We start from the raw sequence: 16187 nt of genomic DNA, 5'->3' as shown, positions 1-16187 counted from the left end.
AAACTTCATTCAGTGATACTTATTTTAAACTACTTGTACACTCTTAAGCCAATGTTTGTGTATTTGATATACTAGTATTTGTTGAAAGCACACATGAAAGATTTTATTTCCGAAATTTGGTCTTTAATTATTTCTTAAAACCATTTAACCATGAAAAGACTGTCTCGAAATTATATAGCACTCAGCAAATGTATTGTTCGATTTTTTTTTTATTGAAGTTATAAAATATATAAATTATGTCAGCAGTAGTATACAAATTTTCAAAATGTATTGAAAACTTGTTTGGTTTACTCGCGCTGATTTTTGTTTTCTAGTTAGCTATGAAAAGTTCAATAGCACTGAACACGATTAAACTGTACTCGTGCATTATTTATTGATTTGAAACAAAGATAAATTCTGCACAATATACTTTAAAATGCCAATTTAACAAATACGGATAGGGATCAAACAAATAAATGGTGGTATGAACCTTATACAAGTGTTAGATTGTATTTGATAAATGTCTTATGTTCTGTTAATTAAGTTTGACTTATACTACAACCAATAATTGAACACTCGATTTGTCAAATCATCTTTATAAAAGATTTTAAAGATTGCAAAGCTAACCATTATTTCATTATTATATTGTTTTTGTATGTGTTACCTATCATTAATACAAATCGAAGTTTATCTCATAAATGTATTTAAAATGTATTCCATTATATTAATCTTACAAGTGATTTTGGTAACACGAATATGATTGCTATAAAATTGACAAAGAAAATTGTACAAAATATTAATAATCTTTCAATAACTCATTTAAACCTACCAGTTAGAAAATCCTGATCGTGCCTTAATACCACATGCTAAGGGGAAACACAAGTTGAAGTTAGGAAATATAAAAATTACATTACCAAATGTAGATCCACTTTATATGTATTTTTGAAATAAATTTAATCAATTGTGCGTTGACAAAATAAAATAAGTTGAATTTTAAAAGATTTGATTTCACTTTATAGTATACGGCTAAAAATTGGCAATGTCATAGAAAAATGACTTAACTTGAATTTTGGCGTCATTAAGGCATATGGTTCAGGGTTTTTTAGTTTACCTTTTAGCTGACAAATTTGACTTGAAGTGCAGATCATAAGTTGTTATTCAAAGACTACACCAAATATCTTTCTTTTGATAATCCTAAAAGCCGTTTCTGACAAATATGAAGGTAAAAATGACTGTAGCGGACATTTTGTGTTTCGCAGGATTCCAACATCATACAATAAAGTGCTGATGAATGGATTATATCGTCACTACTATTATGTAATAAAACTGTATTTTTTTTGTTTGCAATATACGCAAGTTTTTAGAATATACATTCATTTTAAGTTCCTTTAACAGCAGGATTTTATACATGATTTAAATTCAGCAAGCAGTTTCGATCTTTAGACAACGCTTATTTCTCCTTCAAATATATTTTTAATGTCGTGCCTCAATAAACAACATTTCAGTTGGTGTTTGCATCTCATATATCCAAGCGAACTTGGAAAGTTGAAAAAAGTAAAATCACAAAAATACTGAAATCCGAGGAAAATTCAAAAAGGAAAGTCTCTAATCCAATAGCAAAATGAAAAGTTCAAACACATCAAACGAATGGAATGTTTGTTGCATATTTTTTTTTTATCTTTACATAGATATTCACATAGATGGACGACTTTGACCTAGATTCTATGACAAACGTGTTGTTCCTATTGGCAACTTACCACTTATTAACAGTAACATACCCTCTTCCCTATAGCATGTCGTTTATGTATTTCACTAAATACATTAACACTGTTCCGACAAAATTGTTGACCAAACGAACGCAATCGACGCTACATATGTTTTACGGTCTCCATCACGAATTGATTGAAACCTTGTCTTGTTTCACCAGAGACATGTTCTTTAAGTCTAGATCTGAACATATAAGTAGCCATGTTATGTGTATTTCTATCAATTGTGGTATGTTCTCAATTGTGTCCTGCTGCCGATTTTTGGGTTATGCTTCAATGTGAATTCACTAGGAGGCGATGTTTGCATAGCACGATACGTTTACCTTGTAAAACACCTTGGTATCGATCCCTGTTTAGTTATGCGATCCCCTTAACTTTTCGATCTTAATTTGACTAACTACTGAATTGAGTTACGGGATTTGAATACCGGGAATCTACTGTTCTTTTTATCTAGATTGTTAAAATCAGTCTTATGCAGTAGTTTACCAATAGAGGAACAAAAGGACGAAATGGTGGTTACGAAAGTTTAAACATATCATGCGTAAGATGTATATTAAGGATGTATTCGTCTGACGTTTTAGTCCCATTCAGTCTCGTTGAAATCTCGTTTTGGAATTTTGTCCAAAATATGAGATACAAGTGGAAAATATCAATGAATTTTTAAAAAATATATAATCAAACATACCTCTGTGAAAAAATTGTGTATTTACTATGAATAGTTTCGGAGTAATCCAGTTTTCAAATTTTACGACCAATCAAGTCAGTATTTTTGGCAAAATTTTTGAGAAAATGGGATACAAAAAATTATTTTACAAAAATTATGTACATGATCATCCCATATCATTTTGGTCTTTTCAAATTTCTTACATATGTATTTTTTCAATAATTTATAACAAAAAACTGGAAATGGTAGGCATTTTGTTCTTAAAACTGAGAAAAATCACAAAATCACAATATTTTACACAAGAACATGTCAAAATATGATTTACTTTATTATATTAACACCTACCTATAGTTTTTTAAAGTAAACTTAGTCACATTGGTTCACTTCATCTTCATAGTAAGTGGAATAGTGGAATTGTGATTTTTGTTCACGAACATAGCCCCAATACAGGTAAAAATCAAAGAAATATCATCAAAATAGGGATTTTCAATTGGCAGTAGCAAAAAAGTAGTGCACTACCATATGATTTTTTCTTCACCAATTATTTTGTAACTGTCTTATAAACCCAAAAATCAGGTTCAGAAAAAAGTTATTTTTGGCTCCTCAGAAGTGTACATCCTTAATGTATTTATTGTTAAATTATAACCTGCATTTGTCCTGTTTGAAATGTGTTTTGAAACAACATAAATAAATCAAACCGTAAATTTTCGTCTTATAATACATTCCATCTTCAAATACTACTTTTCTATTTCGAATTGGCTTCAGACGTGTTGTACATGAAAATAAAAGTACAAACATCGCTTGCAACCAAAGAGCTTTTGTATACCCCTGCATCAAAATTTTTTAAACCTAAACATTTTATGGTGCATAAATAAGCATTTGAAACGTTGGGATCTACATGACCAAAAGAACTTAAAGCGATAGCCAAATTCTTTTTCGGTCAAGTTTACCTGAGAACATAGTTTTAAAAGATACCTATTATGTTTTATCTCTAATAAGCTAAATTCAAAATGTAAACTCTAATAAAATGATTGGTTTAAAGTTTTAGTCGCATGTACTAGCTCATATCATATAAACGTCATGTGACAAATTTTATACAAGTGGCGACGATTGCAGTTGAATGTGCGATATATAATAAAAGGAGTTAGTACTAATTCACTGCATAATAGGTAGGACATTCTTTGGTATTCCTAGATTTGGTTCTTTTTTACGACAACATGCACTACCTTATTTATAAACCAACTTATAAGAAATATATCAACAACTGAAAAAATCGTTTGAAATTTTGAATGAAATGTTGGAGTCGGTTTCACAATAATACTAACGACTTAAATTGATCGTCGGTATACTAAATTGTTCATTGTTACGATCGAACTTAGTCTTTACGGTTTTTTTATGAAACAGACTCCTGTTAGTATTATCATAGGATTAAGACTGCGAGCCTTGCAATAATCCATAAAATATTGCATTATTTAAACATTTACAATCAGTTTGAAAATGAAATAAGTTTTCATGTCTGAATGGGGTTTTTTTTTTCGTTATTTGATTTACTTTGATTTAATTGTTTTATAGCTAAAGTTTTTTGTCAATTTTTCTGCGCAAAACGTTAGAAGAATCATTTCAAAACCGGTATTATTTGCAAAGTTTCAATGTTAAAGTTATCATTAACGTTTTTGAATACACGTTGAAGTTTCGAAAGTGGAAACAAATAACTGTTGTCTTTTTCTACTGATATCCAAGTCGACAACGCATCGTCATGGACATCAAAAGCCCATAGATAAACTTCAATAGCAAAGTGGTTTGCGTTAGTATCTGTAGTTAATACAACCAACACTGTGACTGGCGTAAATACTACAAGCCTATTCGTAAAAATTTAATAATTATAATTGTTTCTACAATTAATGCAATGCGCGCCTTACTAAGTCGTATAAGAGATATTCATTTGCTTAATTCTTCTTAGCTTGAGTCATCTTTGAACTTTTGAAGGTTCTATGGATTGGTAACCTTAACTACACAACAATCTGTATATGTCAATAAAATTGAGATTCGAGAATGAAAATGGGGAATGTGTTCGTTTGTTTTATCGCGATCACCAGTTGGTGTTCTACAACATATATGTCAAACTTTATCAACACTAGACATTTTTTAAGAAATTGGTCATTTCATTGAATGCTTCTCCATACTTGTATGGGATGTAAAAGCATTGACCAGATTCTTATATGGTATGATGCGCGATACATAAACATTTTTGTTGTTGCACCTATGATATAAAGAGTTTTTGCAATGCAGTGTTTTGACATTGTCACGAACAGGGCGTGCAGTCATAGCTGTTATATCTAAACATGGTGTTAAGAAAGAAAAAAAAACAGTTTTATCAAACATATAACACTTCAAGTTTTGTTACGGGGAAAAGGTTTAGTATAAGTTTAATTTACTGCATAACTTTTTTTTTTTTAACAACAAATAAAACAAAATTATTCATCAAATTGCTTGTTTCAACTTTACTTCATTGTCCAAGCTTCAATAAAGTATCCCTGTGAAATACTTTCTGAGTATCCAGGAAAAGACACAGAATATAATAAAATATAAACATTATTTGTTTTCCATCAATTATATCAATCTTTTTAACTTTATGAAAAATACATTTTGAGATACTGTTTTGTTCTCATTCATAAACCTTCGTAGTTCCTTTACAAACATAGCATACACATCTAAAAATTTCAGTTTTTGCTCTGACACATAGTACGACTTGTAAATACTAAAACCTATAATTGTCAAGAAATAATTTAAACCATTATATCCTTGATCTGATATTTTGTATCCAAATACTATATGTTTTGCCAATATCTTGTTTTGAAAATTCATTTTTGTAGAAGATAATGTACTTTCTCCCAAAAATCTTTCAAAAATGAACATGTAATAAAGAAATGCAAATAATTTTCTTCTTTTGTTTTACAAAAATTGCATTTATCATTCTCAGATATTTTCCACTTTAATAGTAGATGCTTTGTAGGAATAATATATTGAAGCAGTTTCCATCTGAAATTTTTTAACTTATTTTCCTTCAAAATTTTAAATATAAAATCGTTTACAAATGGCATCTGTGGTACGTATTCTAATTTTAAATATCTTGTCCAAATGTTGATACCGATTGGCTTTGTATATTTTTTATCTACTAAAGTTTTATAGAGTATTTTTTTGTTGATATCTTTTGTTTCAATTTGTTTATTTTGCCATCTTAATTTAACCTTACATATATTGATTTTACTCTTAACGGAGTTTTCTTTTTTTTAAACTTGCATCCATTCTTTTAGGATGCAGGATTTTAACATCTTAAACTCAGCTATCCAGTTTGATTTATTAATTAACTTTTCTAAGATAAAACTTTCGGATAAATTTCCTTTACTGTCGAACATTCCGTTTATATAAACCAATCCACTTTTAACCCAGTTCGGGAAAAACAAGCATTTGTTGTGATATTTAATATATTTATTTCCCCAAATAATCGGCTTTCTAATATTAGAAAAGTGATTAGAAAATGTTGACAAACCTCCTCCTGTTTTAACCCAACTTGAAATTACTTGTAAATAAAAGTCGGGTATTTTTCCAAGTCCATCTATTGATTTAATATTATCTAAATTCATGTTAAAAGCAAGAAAGTTTTTACCAAGATTATTAAAATATTTAGTAGGAATAATCTTCAAATTCGGCATATTGGTTGTTGTTAATTGAGAGACCCATGAGGCTTTCAGTGCTGTAAAATAACTGTCAAAATCGATCATTCTTAACCCCCCTTTTTGTTATTCTCCAATAAGTGTGTTTCCTTTTACTTTGTCATTTTTTCCTTCCCAATTGTATTTGAAACAGCAGCTTTCAATTTCTTTCAAGTAAATATCTGGAACTTTACACGAAGTAGCCAAAAATGTAAATTTTGGTAATACTAAAGATTTTATGATCAATATTTTCCCAACCATTGTTAATTTTCTTTTTTCCCATGTTTTAATTAATGATTTCATCTATTTTAGGTTCCCAATTGAACTTTTCACATTGAAGTCTATCGTGACCAAAATAAATGCCTAAAGCTTTTTATTTGGAGCCGTGGATGTATATAATTGTTTATAAAGTTTTTAATCATTTCTAAAATTTGTTCTTGATTTGTTGTTACCTCGTTATTTTCATTTCTGAGTTTGTTAATAGTTTTTTTGACTTGTGTCTGTTTTTCTAATCCCAGAAAATAAGAATTATTCTTTTCCCCTAGTCCTATCCATTTCTCCCTTGATCTAATTTGAGCCCCCTTTACTTTATATTCATAAATTGTGTCTAATTGTAATTATAATTGTTTTATATTATTTGTTAGTGTTTCATCTTCGTTTAATTGTTTATCTCTGGTTGTCATTAAGTGTTCTAATTCGCTTTCTAACTTTCTTGTTGTCTCCCTTGATAATTTCGATTTTCTTTTACAGTATAGATTTGTCTCTAATTTTAATTTTTAGATTGTCCCATACAAGAAGGATATCGCTACTGTCATTATTGATCATACGATTTTCGAACTGATTTATTACTATGTTGATTGTGTTTTTATATTCAATATCATTTAAGATAGAATTGTTTAGTTTCCAGTATCCATTCCCTCTTTATGAAGCCCCTGTCTTAAAGATTAAAACTATCCCTTATGGTCAGTCACTTTAATCAGTGCCGATTTAATTTTACAATATTCAACGAGAGACTGAAATTATTTTGCAATTAAAATTAAATCTATCCTACTAGCTTGTGTTTTATCCTTTCTTTTCCATGTAAACTGTTGTGTGCTTTATGTAAAATACGCCAAATATCTACAAAATTATGATTTTTCAAAAGAACTTTTTAACTATTAACAGGCTCTGAAAATTTCGTATTTTTATTTAAGCTTTTCCTATCTAAAGTCTTCAACGCTTCATTGAAATCGCCGGCAACTAGAGTGATGCCTGCATAACTTGTTGTAATGTTTTTACAACGTTTTTATGATGATAATACCAAAAAATATCAATAGATGTATTGTATAAGGCCCATGCTCTTTAAATATTTTAAAGATGATTCAAACAAGTGTACACATTTTGTTTTCGAACGTTGTATATTAAATACATAATTTACCTAAATAATAAACGGTACTTTTCAATTTGAAATGGAGTTAGAATTGACATACTTATTACGGATGGCAAATTCGTCAAAATTGGATTATGATTTCATAGAATACGATACGTCTACAACGTCGACGTTTATTTTCCACAAGTTGTATATCTTGCTGATGGATTGAAGTCAGAGAAACCCATTTCTCAAAGGTAAGTCATTTGAATTATGATTTAAGTTGTATATGACCTTTAAGCGATTGTGTTGTACACATATTTTGAGTAAATTACGTTTAGTGTTAGAAAGAGTTTCACTGTGACATTTTTTCGGCTTATTACTCTGATGACGGTAGTAATTTGCATTGATGCATGCTATATATTATTAAAAAAAACTGCTTTTATTCTAGTATCATTGACTAGTTTTCCGAAGCTAACTATAGTGAAATGACATCTAGGGCAACAATCGATACAAATAACAATTTGTTAAATTAAGATCAAACAATAAGTTATGACCAAATATACCCTGGTAACAGGTATTTATTTATTTCCATTTCCATAGGAAACAACTGCGTTCCTCTTTTTGTCAACTTCTTCGATTTTTTTTCTAATGACAGTGACTTCAAACAGGAAACAAGCTAGCATTATTCTGTAACTTCACTCTCCACCCTATAGATGACATACTGTCACGAAATAATTCAAAGTTTGATGACTGCGTTGAATGTTTCTATCGCACCGAATACAGAAATTGACGACGAGGGTGGCTGGAAAACACAAGAGATGCCTTAAGCTTCTTAATTGTCAATTTTGAACAAGTGTATAGCAACGTTCTAGCAGCGCTTGTATATGGAGTATATTTCTTCTGATTGATAAGATATGCAAAATTGTGTAGTTTTTATCATGATTTCCTTGTAACAGAATTGCATTCAAACCAAGAGTTCCAAGTGGTGAAGTCGAATAATGTTTTATGATCTTTAAAGGCCGCTATCGAGAGTTGTGTAACCGTTATGGACTATCTGCTTAACATATGTCAACGGATGTGGGCAATTGTAGGAATCAGAATCACGTCCCATTTTCCTAGAATGTGTCGAACCAAATTAGACTTGCCATCGGGGTTGTTTGACATGAGTTCTACTTACCCATCCCAATATCTTTTAGGGTTTGTGTTTGAACGTTTTCAATTGTCTATGATGTGTCTTTTTTCTTTTGGTTGATTTATTGTTTTGTTTTGTCGAAGCGTTGAGAATTTGTTTTCGAGACTTTTTTGTCCCTTTGGTACATTAAAATCAAGAGAAGGGATAGATATTGCTGATCATATAAAATTAGTTTAGAAAAAAATAATTAGCATTTTAGGTGAATGTTTGCCAAACGTATATATACATTTCCTCATCTAACTAAGAAATGAAGCACCTGATTTAAATCCCGGGTTTTAATGGAGTTCGTGTTGTTTCTTATTTAGTATTTATATCTGTTGATAAAGTTGTCCTTTGGATTTTTGAGTCTTTGTTTACTCCTTGGTTTTGATTGTTATTGTCTTCTTCGTGCCTCCTCACAAGGTAACAGTCTGTAGGAATTTATGTCACCATACCAAAACACATAACTCCAAAAATATCAGCGGTTTTATTTTCAACTTTACTTCGAGTATTTCTCTTATACAACCACTACAGCGGTTGCCATGTTGTAGCTCGATATGAATACAAACCGCTTAGCAAGCATTTAAAATTTGTTCCATATTCTTGAAAAAGGCGTCTATGTTTACCTATCTATTTTCTTTTTTACAGGATTTTATATTTATACAAATAAGAACGGATGTTTGTGATCAGATTTCTCCTGTTTTCACATCAAGCATGCGTATATATTAATACGTGTTAGTAGTCTAAGATAAAAAGCTATACACACTGGCTTGATATATTTAACACTTTTTCATGACAAATATTATGCCCTAAAAAATGAACGTCATCATAAGTCACATCATAAAAGAAAATTAAGTAGTGCATTTTTCTTAGTTTTACAGTATATTGTGTTTTATGTATATCATTTATTATTTTATTACAAGTGCTCTTGCTAAGTAATGGTTACTAAGTGATTGAAAAAAAAGTATTCGACAATAAAAAAAAAGTGACAGGTTTAGTTGCCTATCAAACTAACCATTTTTTAAATACGAAAATACATATACTTAGTCAAGAATATGATAGTTTTTTATGTGTTTGACTTTTGATTTTGCCATTTGGCGTTTATAATTTTTCGCCGTATTTTTGTTATTTTACTTTTTACTAACACATTTTCTGGACTTTCAAAATTAGGATCGCGGTAACCTAAAGTGAAATATAAATTCTGTAGAATTTTGTATTCAAATGTCTGGACAACTTTCATCCTTAGCCTAAGTCATAGTCATATATTAATTACTAAGTCGTATATCTAAAAACAAAATTTTTTTTCTCAATTTCGCAATAAGAAACTAACATTATTGAAACCTATTTAAAACACATTTATTTCAAACGTATTCTGTCGTGTGTGTTTATGTATTTATTTTATTCTTATTTATTTTTTCATTTCGAATTATTTTATTTGCTATCAAACAAAGCGAAACAATTATTAAATTGAATTATTAAATTGTTTTATAAACAGGACATTACTAGACAAAGTTTGATCAACGATCTGAATTATTACGAAAGGTTTATACTCCACGCTGAGGTTGACAAATAAGACTTTAAATGTGGGGACTTGGTCAAAGCCTTAAATTTAGAATAACCATTTTCTGATTTCATTGCTTGCAATTATAGGTGCGAAAAGGCGTACGTGTTTAAAGGAGGAGGGGGAGATGGATCTAGTATGTTCACAATGGCTTATGCAGATATATATCTATATATTTCAACAAATAAAGTAACAAGACAGTTTGAGTTTTACTATGAATAATTATGGTAACAATATGTCACTTTACTGCGGAACCTCGTCCTGAAAATTCATAAAAATATGTCACCGGCTAAAAAACAAACAACACTTAATTAATCTCTGCAAAACCTGTTTTGTTGATTTTTAGCTCACCTGGCCCAAAGGGCCAAGTGAGCTTTTCTCATCACTTGGCGTCCGGCGTCCGTCGTCCGTCGTCCGTCGTCCGTCGTCCGTCGTCCGTCGTCCGGCGTTAGCTTTTACAAAAATCTTCTCCTCTGAAACTACTGGGCCAAATCAAACCAAACTTGGCCACAATCATCATTGGGGTATCTTGTTTAAAAAATGTGTGGCGTGACCCGGTCATCCAACCAAGATGGCCGCCACGGCTAAAAATAGAACATAGGGGTAAAATGCAGTTTTTGGCTTATAACTCAAAAACCAAAGCATTTAGAGGAAATCTGACATGGGGTAAAAATGTTTATCAGGTCAAGATCTATCTGCCCTGAAATTTTCAGATGAATCGGTTAACCTGTTGTTGGGTTGCTGCCCCTGAATTGGTAATTTTGAGGAAATTTTGCTGTTTTTGGTTATTATTTTGAATATTATTATAGATAGAGATAAACTGTAAACAGTAATAATGTTCAGCAAAGTTAGATTTACAAATAAGTCAACATGACCGAAATGGTTAGTTGACCCCTTTAGGAGTTATTGCCCTTTATAGTCAATTTTTAACCATTTTTCATAAATCTAAGTAATCTTTTACAAAAATCTTCTCCTCTGAAAATACTGAGCCAAATTAATCCAAACTTGGCCACAATCATCTTTGGGGTATCTAGTTTAAAAAATGTGTGGCGTGACCCGGTCAACCAACTAAGATGGCCGCCACGGCTAAAAATAGAACATAGGGGTAAAATGCAGTTTTTGGCTTATAACTCAAAAACCAAAGCATTTTGAGGAAATTTGACATGGGATAAAAATGTTTATCAGGTCAATATCTATCTGCCCTGAAATTTTTAGATGAATTGGACAATCGGTTGTTGGCTTGCTGCCCTCCAATTGGTAATTTTTAAAGAAATTTTGCCGTTTTTGGTTATTATCTTGAATACTATTATAGATAGAGATAAACTGTAAACAGCAATCATGTTCAGCAAAGTAAGATCTACAAATAAGTCAACATGACCTAAATGGTCAATTGACCCCTTAAGGAGTTATTGCCCTTTATAGTCAATTTTTAACAATTTTCATTAATTCGGTAAATTTATGTAAATTTTTACCAAATATTTTTCTCTGTTACTAATGGGCAAGGTTCATTATAGATATAATTGTAAGAAGCAAGAACGTTCAGTAAAGTAAGAACTTCAAACACATCACCATCACCAAAATACAATTTTGTCATGAATCCATTTGTGTCCTTTCTTTAATATGCACATAGACCAAGGTGAGCGACACAGGCTCTTTAGAGCCTCTAGTTTTTATATCTCCTGACTCCATAGGCTTCCACTATCTTTGAAAGATTTTAAACGTCTAATGTGTTCCACATATTCATGACTCCGAACGATAACTGCATGTTTATTTTTACACTTTATTCTTTCTGCTCTTGTTCAACACATCGTTCTAAGTGTATGGCGCCAATAGAGGATACCGCAATAAGAACAACATACAGTATTTTTATTTAACCTAAAACAACAACATCCTTGAGAAGTCAAATGTAATACCTGGCTAATTGTAGACAGTAAATTAAACTGGTCAACAACATCCTGATGTCCTATGAAACTACTGCATTTGAACCTGCTATGATTTCTTTTGTTCACAAAACCCTGCATAGGTTAGCCCTACCGGTATTTCGAATAAATTTAATGTCAGAGGCTCTGTGTCTTGTTTAAGAATGGCACGAAAATCGTTTTGAATTACCCCTGAGGCATCGGACATATTTTGCCACCGATCCACGTAGTTGTCGAGCATAATCAACGGGAGAATAGCGAGTTAAATCTTACATAGAACCCTTACAAGATAGTTCTAAATTTAAGTTCAATCTTTTCTGTTTTTGTTTTTGTAATGACTAAGTTAGAGATACAGAAAAATAATGAAAATACACGTATAAGGGTGTATGTGACACGAGTACTGTTCGAACTGTTTAAAAGGCAGCGCAAAGCGACAAGACAATGTCAGGCCTCAGAAATAATAAAAAATATTTTGAATCTGAGGAGGACTATGTATAAGAAGCGTTCATTTAATCAGTCACACTTTCCATGAAAACAATATAAAGAAAAATAATAATTTTACCTTACTTTGGGTGTTACCAGATTTTGATGTATAAAATTACTTCCAACTTCTAACCAGGGCTAGTTAGGCCCTACATGTTATGAGTTTATTTCTCTTAACGGGTACCCTCTTCTCTTGCTCGCCTGTACGTCCACCACCACCCAACTTGTCAGCTGAATTTCATGATAAGAGGACGGAGTCCCCAATTACAGTAGAAAATTAATAGAATAAAAAAAAACGTTGAGTAAATCATATTTATCAGTCTAGTAATATATAGGCACGAGGACAGTAACAATTTCATTGAAACTATCTTTTGACGCTGCATCTTAAATCTCTAACAACAGCACCAACTTTGAAAACGTTACGGTACTTCCGATTCTTTTAGAACATTAGAAAATGTAAGAATTAAGACAAGAACATATTGATACGGACTTCGTCGTCCCCTTTCACTGATAACTCATGCCTCATATTATATTCTGCATAAGCCATTGTGAACAACCTGTCTAACTTTTCTCACCATGAGTAAACATACATTTCAGGTATATGGGGAGGGTTGTGATCTCATAAACATGTTTAACCCTGCTGCATTTTTGCGCCTGTCCCAAGTCAGGAGCCTCTGGCCTTTGTTAGTCTTGTATTGCTTTTAATTTTAGTTTCTTGTGTACAATGTGGAGTTTAGTATGGCGTTCATTATCACTGAACTAGTATATATATTTGTTTATGTACCACGAAATAAGAGAAGTTGTCCTCTTTGTAAAACTGGTCTTAGGGATGAATACCACTTTATATGTTAATGTATCAATTGTGAAGTTAAGGATTTAAGGGGAAGTTCATACCTCCATATTATTTAAAATATTCAAATGGGAAAAAGTACTTGGGGTGCTTAAATATAGTAATAGTAATGTGCTGTCTAAGCTGTCAATTTTTATTCAAAAGGTTGAAAAGATGCTTGTCTAATTTAAAACTGTAACAAACACAAACTTATTTCTGAAGATGTATAATTTAAAAATGTATTCTGTTTGTATTATGTACTATGTTGTAATTTAAATTGTGTATAACATGCTCCTGTTACGCATTCCTACGGCTGAGTTTTCTGTAATAAACTATAAACTATAAACTATTTAGGGGCCAGCTGAATGACGCATCCGGGTGCGGGAACTTCTCGCTGCATTGGACACCTGTTGGTGACCTTCTGCTGTTGTCTTCTCTATGGTCGGGTTGTTATCTCTTTGACACATTCCCCCTTTCCATTCTCAAATTTATTTAAGTTAGAAAATATTAAATAATAGAAAGTTCCTCTTATCCATTACTTTCTTGATTTAGATTTTATATCCTTTCTATTATACCCACTCCTCCTACATTTGTATCAGTGTGCCATAATTTGAAAAAAGTAAGATATAAAGGAGCAACCCATTAATATCGAAGTGGAGTTCTGAGTTATAATTTATTCTTAGTTTTTCGACGATATTATTCTAATAGTTCTTTTTTCAAGACTATAAGGTGTAGAGAAAATCTGGATTTTCGATATGTGTTTTGTCATCTTGTTGACCACAATAATTTTTTTTCATAAAATGGGGGATAATTTTTTTCGGATAGAAATATTCCCCCTTTTTTTAAGTCAAAACGTCGTTCCCTTATGAAAATTTGTTCCATAAGGAATAATTACATGCAACTTAAATCTTTAAATCACTTTTGTATGTTGATACGATACCCACTTTTAAAGTCTAATTTACCAACCTCAGCGTCGCGAGTATACAATTTTGTAACATGTCTATATCATTTTCAACAACGTTTAACATTAAAAACCCATTGAATCTACTGTAAACTGAATTAATAATTTATTCAAGCAACCAAAATCGTTCTGTTTTCAAATGTAACAAATCACATGATAGTGAAACCTTTTTTTTTTTACAGCATTACCTTTTAGGTCTTTTTCTTTTGTTCACACATAGCTCAAGATGATAGAATTTGATGCAACTGTCATACAAATGAGAGGTTTAGCTCACTGGAAAATTAATTTTAAACCAAACTGGTATACTAATAAAAATGCCTGTATCATGTTAGGAATATGACAGATGTTATTCATTCATCACGTGTTTATGATTTTGCTATTGCCATTTGACATTTGCTTATGACTTTCTGTTAAGAATTTTACTCGGCGTTCTGTATTTTTGATATTTTCTTTATACATGTTTCACAAACCTTTATGAATCTGGTCAATACAAATCTCGGTTGCTTAACCTATTTGATAAGATGCCGCTTTTCTATAAATCTCCAATGTTCATCAATTAAAGATTAAGATAATTCAAGAAATACTGTGTGTACATTGTTGAAGGTTGGAAGGTTAGTTTGAACATATTTATTTATAGTGGATTGGGAAACAAGTTTTGCAACTTATATTAATCCCTTTCCACTTTGCGGGTGTGAGTGCTGCCTTGTAGCGGCATTAGCCTACTCCTTTTCAAAATCTACAAGGGTGTCTTTAACGTGCAAGACATATGGCTCTCTTTTAACACGGGTCAACCATGTATCGTCCCCTTCCGACGGACTATCATCGTTTCCTCAAGACCATACTCGCAAATGGTGTCAAGGGAGAGCCGAAAATTGATTTCCTGAAATTTTAATCCCGAGCGGGAATCGAACCAGGAACCTTTGTGTTAGTAGTCCGATGCACTAGGTTGAAAGGTTACCTTTAGATGCTAAAAACAACATTGTTTGTATAATTGAGTTGTCTCATATGAGATAATTCCGCAACTCCTTAATACTAAAACATTGAAGAAATCTTATGTGAAATAAAACTACCGCAGGAAAAAAACAGTAAACGCAATCTGGTAAGACGATAAAAAAAAGGCCGATTTCTTTTAATATTTGCAAGTGAGTGTTGTTCTGGAAACAGAAGTTACCAAAGTTCCTCCTAGGAAAATTAGAGTGAACGAGGAGCACGACCCAACAGTGACGCTTGGCCATTACTTGAATAACGCCTCCACGGTACACGGAGGATTAATTCAAAACTGGTAGCAGAAACCAACCGGCCGCTCTGGTAAACAAGCAAAAGCCATTTATAAAAAAAACCACAACTTCCCTGTGGTATCACAGGAAACCATTTTTACATATGTTATAACATAGAATTATAGGGTCATGACCCCCCTGTCATCATGAAAAGGTCCCACCAAATGAGAAGGTCTATACACTCTCATCCCTAACGAAACGAGTTTACTTCACCGTAGTGAAATATAGTTAAACTCATCAAATAGGAAATGCTCGACGGTCAGACTTTGCAAACGACTCTTAAGTTTTCTGAACATTATTTAAGAAAACATCATTACCTACATCTGACAAGTGCATTCCGTCATGCCTGAACATATCTCTATCTTGAGCTTTTATATTCTTCTTTAAATATTTCGAACAGCTGCATTAACTAGTTGTTGAGTCGATAGCCACCTGATTTTCTGCCACTTGCCAGTATCAACGAGTCAAAACTTCACTCGATACCAAGGAGTGATTTGGCAATAACACATGTAA

General features: G+C 31.7%; 1 protein-coding gene across 1 annotated transcript in view; it reads left to right on the top strand.

Annotated features, from left to right (window-relative positions):
* The first annotated feature begins 3504 nt into the window (after positions 1-3504).
* The window catches only part of LOC134690492 (echotoxin-2-like), a 29283-nt gene continuing 16600 nt past the window's right edge, over positions 3505-16187 (top strand). The window contains exon 1 of the mRNA XM_063550466.1: positions 3505-3578. The gene's annotated coding sequence lies outside the window, so the exon portion shown is untranslated. The remainder of the gene's footprint in view (positions 3579-16187) is intronic.

This window comes from Mytilus trossulus, chromosome 11 (assembly GCF_036588685.1).
Source record: "Mytilus trossulus isolate FHL-02 chromosome 11, PNRI_Mtr1.1.1.hap1, whole genome shotgun sequence".
In the NCBI taxonomy this organism is placed as follows: domain Eukaryota; kingdom Metazoa; phylum Mollusca; class Bivalvia; order Mytilida; family Mytilidae; genus Mytilus; species Mytilus trossulus.
The sequence above is the reverse complement of the archived record's forward strand: the minus strand, read 5'-3'. Positions and strand labels throughout refer to the sequence as shown.